Raw genomic sequence first — 6559 nt, forward strand, 5'->3', positions numbered from 1 at the left:
CGGACTGGAACATTCAAGTACATTGAACTGTGGGTGGACACAGTCTGGTTGTTCAGTTGGAGCTGAGCAGGAGGCAGCGCCGTTCTCCAGCGTCTGGGCATCCGCTGCCAGTCGCACCCCCAGGTCTGCCTCATCGGGGTGCCAACCCGGCCCTACGCGGCCAAGGTAAGTTCTGAGGAGGCTTCTCTGAACGTGGCAGAGGCCTCTCTGAGCGGCCCGGGGGATGCGCACAGAGCGGCCTGGGGCCGTCCGGCACAAAGAGCGACGGGGAAATTTGGCCTCTGGCCCAAGGCGTCTCCTCTTTGAGGGCAATGGAGGGAGTAAGCCGAGCTTAGGCCTGGGGAGACCCAGCCCAGTGGGTGCCTTTCCCCTTCCCCTTGTGCTGACCGTGGTGCTGAACGCCAAGCGGTGCTTCTCCCAGCTCCGACTCTCCCTGGGCACCCCCCACCTTGATTTTCTGGTGCATTTGCGGGCCGGTGCTCCGCAGAGACTCCTGCTCGCCGGCGGGTCGCCTGTTCCACCCTGCCCTTCCCTCGGGCGCTTCGGCGCCCTTCCAGGCCCCGAAAAGCAGCTTTACTTCCATCTCTGCGTTCGGCTTGCCTCGCTCTGGAGCACTGTTGTCCCTCGGTGTCGCTCACAATGCAGGCCAAGTCAGTGACAGCAGTTGCTGTAGCAACTCTGCCTCCAAATCCAACCCTTTGCTGTATCTCCCTGCAAGTTTTAAAAATACTTTGGGTGGGCGAATATTTCTGAAGAGGGAGGGAAGCGATTCAGGTCCAGAACGACGACTGGTGAGGGAGCGTTCGTTCAAAATGGCGCAGCTGCTGTATTTCACGGGTGAAATACAAGGTTTTCCAGTGCCAGAAGGCTGAAAAGCATCTCCCAGGGACTTTGTTGTTGGTAGTAAAAGTAAGTAGGATCAGAAATTAATTTTAGTTCATTTTTTATCAGAATTTTACCCACCTTCTGGGCCAAACACAGTGCAATCTGCAAAGTTCCAAGCTCGCCATGTGATGCATAAAGCAGGACAAAATGCTTTTGAAGGCATCTGTACATTTTAAAAATGAGTTCATAGACTCATCGAATAGTTGGGTCAGAAGGGGCCAAGAAGGCCGTCAAGTCCAGCCCCGCTGGTGCAGTGCACTACGCCATCCCTCTCAGACAACCGTCTAATTGATTTTTGAGTATTTCAAAATATGTGTTAACTTTTAAAATGTGTGTAGCTGGGAAACAAGTAGCAAACATGTAGCAAAAAAGTTAAGCTCTCAGGCTGAAACAAGTTCCTCACCCTTGGTCCAGACCAGTGGTGGCGAACCTATGGCAGCCGCCATAGCCAAGTTGCCCCAGCATCGCCCAGCAGCCGAGCATCGGGTAACAGCGCACACAGGGGCCATGCGCACGCTCGGAAAGGAGGAGCGGTGCCAGGCGATGACGCCACGAACCGCGACACGTTAGCTGCGACTCGTCCGCGCTTTCGCACGGCCCGTCAGTGCGCTGCTGGCAGTGAGGTGCTTCTTCTAAACTAAAACATCCGTTTTCAGGTCTTGTTGTACTGTGGACACTTTGTGATCAATAAGTGGGTCTGGGTTGCAGTTTGGGCACTCAGTCTCTAAAAGGTTCTCCAGCACTGGGTTAGGGTCAGAAAAACGAGGTGCCCCAGCAGGGTTTTGATGGTTGGAAAGTGCTCAGAAAGGGCAGAGATGATGAGCTGCGCAGAAAAAGCTACTCAAGGAGGGCTTTTTCAAAATCGCCCTCTTTTCAATGGAACTGTAGGCCTATGTTAGGGTTACGGGTGTGCACCAGGGTAGGGTTAGGGTTAGGAAAACGAGGTGTCCTGGCACGATTCTGATGGTTGGAATGCGTTTAGAATGGGCAGAAAGGATGAGATGCGCAGAAAAAGCTACTCAGGGAGGGCTTTTTCAAAATCGCCCTCTTTTCAATGGAACTATCCCTATGTTAGGGTTAGGGGTGTGCACCAGGGTAGGGTTAGGGTTAGGAAAACGAGGTGTCCTGGCATGATTCTGATGGTTGGAATGTGTTTAGAAGGGGCAGAAAGGATGAGCTGTGCAGAAAAAGCTACTCTAGGAGGGCTTTTTCAAAACGCTCTCTTTTCAATGGAACTGTAGGCCTATGTTAGGGTTAGGGGTGTGCATCAGGGTAGGGTTAGGGTTAGGAAAACGAGGTGTCCTGGCATGATTCTGATGGTTGGAATGTGTTTAGAAGGGGCAGAAAGGATGAGCTGTGCAGAAAAAGCTACTCTAGGAGGGCTTTTTCAAAACGCTCTCTTTTCAATGGAACTGTAGGCCTATATTAGGGTTAGGGTGTGCACCAAGGTAGGGTTAGGGTTGGGAAAACGAAGTGTCCTGGCATGATTCTGAGGGTTGGAATGTGTTTAGAAGGGGCAGAAAGGATGAGCTGTGCAGAAAAAGCTACTCAAGGAAGGCTTTTTCAAAATCGCATTATTTCCAATGGAACTTTTGCCCTCTATTAGGGTTAGGGGTGTGCACCAGGGTAGGGTTAGGGTTAGGAAAACGAGGTGTCCTGGCACGATTCTGATGGTTGGAATGCGTTTAGAATGGGCAGAAAGGATGAGATGCGCAGAAAAAGCTGCTCAGGGAGGGCTTTTTCAAAATCGCCCTCTTTTCAATGGAACTGTTGCCCTATATTAGGGTTAGGGTGTGCACCAAGGTAGGGTTAGGGTTGGGAAAACGAGGTGTCCTGGCACGATTCTGATGGTTGGAATGCGTTTAGAAGGGGCAGAAAGGATGAGCTGTGCAGAAAAAGCTACTCAAGGAAGGCTTTTTCAAAATCGCATTATTTCCAATGGAACTTTTGCCCTCTATTAGAGTTAGAGGTGTGCACCAGGGTAGGGTTAGGGTTAGGAAAACGAGGTGTCCTGGCACGATTCTGATGGTTGGAATGCGTTTAGAAGGGGCAGAAAGGATGAGATGCGCAGAAAAAGCTGCTCAGGGAGGGCTTTTTCAAAATTGCCCTCTTTTCAATGGAACTGTTGCCCTATATTAGGGTTAGGGTGTGCACCAGGGTAGGGTTAGGGTTAGGAAAACGAGGTGTCCTGGCATGATTCTGATGGTTGGAATGCATTTAGAAGGGGCAGAAATGTGGAGCTGTGGAATTGATTTTCCAGCATTGGTACATCTTCTGTGGCATCCCGCAATTTCTGGTAACCTAAGTCCACGGAGAGGTCCCTTGCTTCTGACTTCTTTCCCAATGGCAGCTGCAGAAAATAGACCGTGGCCATCACATCACGGCTGGCTCTGGAAAAACCCTTCAGCTTCTGTTGTATCTGGATTTCAAAAGCAAACACTTCACAACTTTCCTACACTTCAGAAACAAACACTCTCGTCTCTCTGAGAGGAGAAGACGTCTGCCTGGGAAGAGTCTGAGATTAGCCTCTTCTCGTGTGCAGGCCACAGGCGTCTCCTGCAGGATCTGCGGATTGGCATGTTTACGTTCTCTGCTCTTGGAGGCCTCGCTGCAATTTGAGGCAGAGGCAATCAGCGGGCAAGATTTAATGGCAAAACAAACAGCCTCAGTGCCAGAAACGAGAAGGGAAGCTCCCTGCCCGCCACCCGAACCTTCAGCCATCGGGCGCTGCTACTTAAGTGGAAGGAGCCTGTTAACGACAAAGCCCTCCACTCAAACTTTCATAAAAGCAGTAAAATGTATGGGAAGATGAAAGTGATAAATCCAAGCTGCGGGAACATTCATCCCCCAACAAAAGAAACATGTTTATTTATCACTTTTACTCTTTTCTGTAAAATTTACTGTCAACAATCTGCAGGAATACAGGAGCAATAATTTAAGTGGGGCTCTAACCAACAATGCGCGCCGAAGATGAGAGCGTCGGTGATCAAATATGTCTTTCCTTTGTTTTGCTCACATCCAATATGCAAACAAAAGGGGCCGATTTATCGGCAGCGTCGCACGCAGCTTCGTTTCGTGAGCCTGCAGCGGCTAATGCTGGGCGGGGGAGAGGCACGCACCCCGTAATTACCGAAAGCCGCGCACTAGACCAAAATGGTGTTTATGTCATCGAGAATAATCTCCCCAACCATTGGCAGTGATGTGCAATTGGAAGGGGCCAGGCGCTGCGACAGCCCCGGAGAATGGCGGGTGGTCCCACGGCAGGCACAGCCGTGCAGAAACGGGAGACGCACTGCAGATGCTCGGAGACAGGCCAAGGGCCACCCTCACGGAGGGGAGAGAAGAGGTGGCCCAGAGGCAAGCTCCCCCCGTGAGCAAGGAGAGCGAAACGCTCGGGCTTTCCCAGCGTGGCCCACCTGGAGCCCCCACCGGTGGGGGATTCTCAGGCTTGGGCAGAATGCCCTGGTGGGGCCATGTTACGCCTGATGTGATGTGCCTCCGACCGGACCTCCTGAAATCCAGGAGGGAGGCTCATCACCAACCGCAGAAGGACACGCAGGGGCAATCTCACCGAGTTCAACCTGAACCAGAGCGTTTTCACCATCTCTGCCTTCAGTCCCAATTCTAGACAAGTTACACAGTGATTCCCACCATCCGTCTGAGGTTCTTTCCGTACTGAAAATGAAGAAATCTGCACATCTGGGCAAACCTGAACTGAAGCGCAGTTCTTCTTGCTCAGTAAATGGACTCAGCGTGGCCGATCCTCGCGTGGAGGGGACCATGCCACAGGCGGTGGCTGCCCTTGACTCAGCGCCAGCGTGGCCAAATGCTCCTCTGCGGCTTTTCTGAAGCCCTGGGCCTACTGGAGAAACGGCCACATTTTAAGTCTGTATACCTTCAGCTTTAAAATGTTGATATGATCACATTTTAACCTTTAAAATTCTAGCTTTGCAAGCGGGACGTGCTCCTGGTGGCCACTGGCTCTGCTGCTGTGCCCGCGTATCAGTTGGTTACAGTTCCCACCCAGATAAAATCCCAAGTGCCCTCTGTGCCATGATGGAGACCTTTGGAGATGGTGGGGCTTTCTCATCCCCAGGAGCCAAACCTGGCCCTCGCCACCCACTCTGTCTTTCAGGCCCTCCAGCGGCAGCCCTGCCCCGGGGAAAGAAGCGAGCACACGCCGCAGCCCAGATAATGGTCGCGGCAGCTGTTGAGTCGCGCCTGTGAGCCAAAGCGGGTTGACCCCGAGCCCCGGAGGCTGCCCCTGGCGCCCTTGGAGGGAAAGCTGGTTACACAAGACCGAAGCAGATGCTGCGTCCACACAATCCCTTTACCCTGTTCTGGCCCTTCTCATTCTCCCAGATGAACCGCGGGAACAGCAGATGGGCCCCGGCGCACGATCCGACTGGCAGCCCTCCTGGGCGAGGCGGGGGGAGGCTGCCGCCCCGCCTGGCAACCCCAGAATCGGCTTATTTCAAACTGCAATGCGCTAACGAGGGCCGGCGTGGCTCCGGGAGCCCTAAATCTCCTCCCTGCACATCCTGTTACGAGTGGGAGAGAAGCAGCCGTCTGGCACGTGGGGTGCAGCTTGCGCTTGCGTGCCGCTCCGATGTCATTCACCTGCGTGACGTGATTCATGCGAGGCCGCGACTGATCCCCGAAAGCAGCCCCCTTGGCACTCCGATCTGGAGGCTGCTCTGTGACTGTAAGATCGATGGGAGGGCTGATTCGTGCTCAGCCCGTGGCTCCGGGTGGGCGCACCGAATACGAGGGGCCTTCCGCTCCACGGCGCTTCCCTAAGCCGCGCTCTTCCGGCAGGGCTGGTTTTGCAGGCTTGCTGGCGGCCCTGGCACGCTTGAGCATGGTGGCAGTTGAGATGAGGAAGGAGACGCAGGGACAGACAGACAGACAGACAGACGTACGAGCGAGAGGTGTTAAACTTAAAGCATGCTTGGAGAGCTACAGATAAGTCGAATTAGTTCCTGTGATCTCGGCCAATTTGCACATTCGAACCGATAGCAAACTGAAACTCGGTTACTGTCCTAAACTGGCAGTCGTGGGGTTTGTGTTCAGACCGCTGAACTCGGGGCGCTTGGGGAGATGCGTTTGAGTCCCCACTGGGCCGTGAAACTCAGGGAGTGACTTTGGACCAGGCACACTCTGGGCCCAACCTACCTCACAGGGTTGTTGTGACAATAACATGGAGGAGAACCTGGCGAGAAACCTGGGCCTCCATGAAAGATGGGGGGAAATGGAATAAAGATGTCGGAATCATCACCATCACTGCACCATCAACACTTTGCAATGGTCTGAGATGCACAGATCAGTGAAGATAATGTTCAAAGGCATTCTTATGGGGCAAAATGCTTGCGAAATATATGTGCTTTCGGAACATCGAATGCAAAAATGCATGCGTTCGGAAGAGTACATCAAAATATGCATGGATTGTCCTGCAAACTTTGGGAAAAAAGGGATGTAAGATTGGAAAAATCCTGAACAAATGTAAGACTGGGGGGCTGAGAAGCAGAAATGGGTGGATTCACCCACCCCGGGAGCAGGCGCAGCCCCAGCGCCTGCAGCAACGGGAGGAATTCCCACCAGCCTTGCCTGCTGACTCAGGTGCTTCTGCAGACAGGCCGACTTATCTCACTGCTTTCTTCAGCATCTTGCACTC

The sequence above is a fragment of the Varanus komodoensis genome, unplaced genomic scaffold (assembly GCF_004798865.1).
Source record: "Varanus komodoensis strain SLA01 unplaced genomic scaffold, ASM479886v1 scaffold38, whole genome shotgun sequence".
NCBI classification, from domain to species: Eukaryota; Metazoa; Chordata; class Lepidosauria; order Squamata; family Varanidae; genus Varanus; species Varanus komodoensis.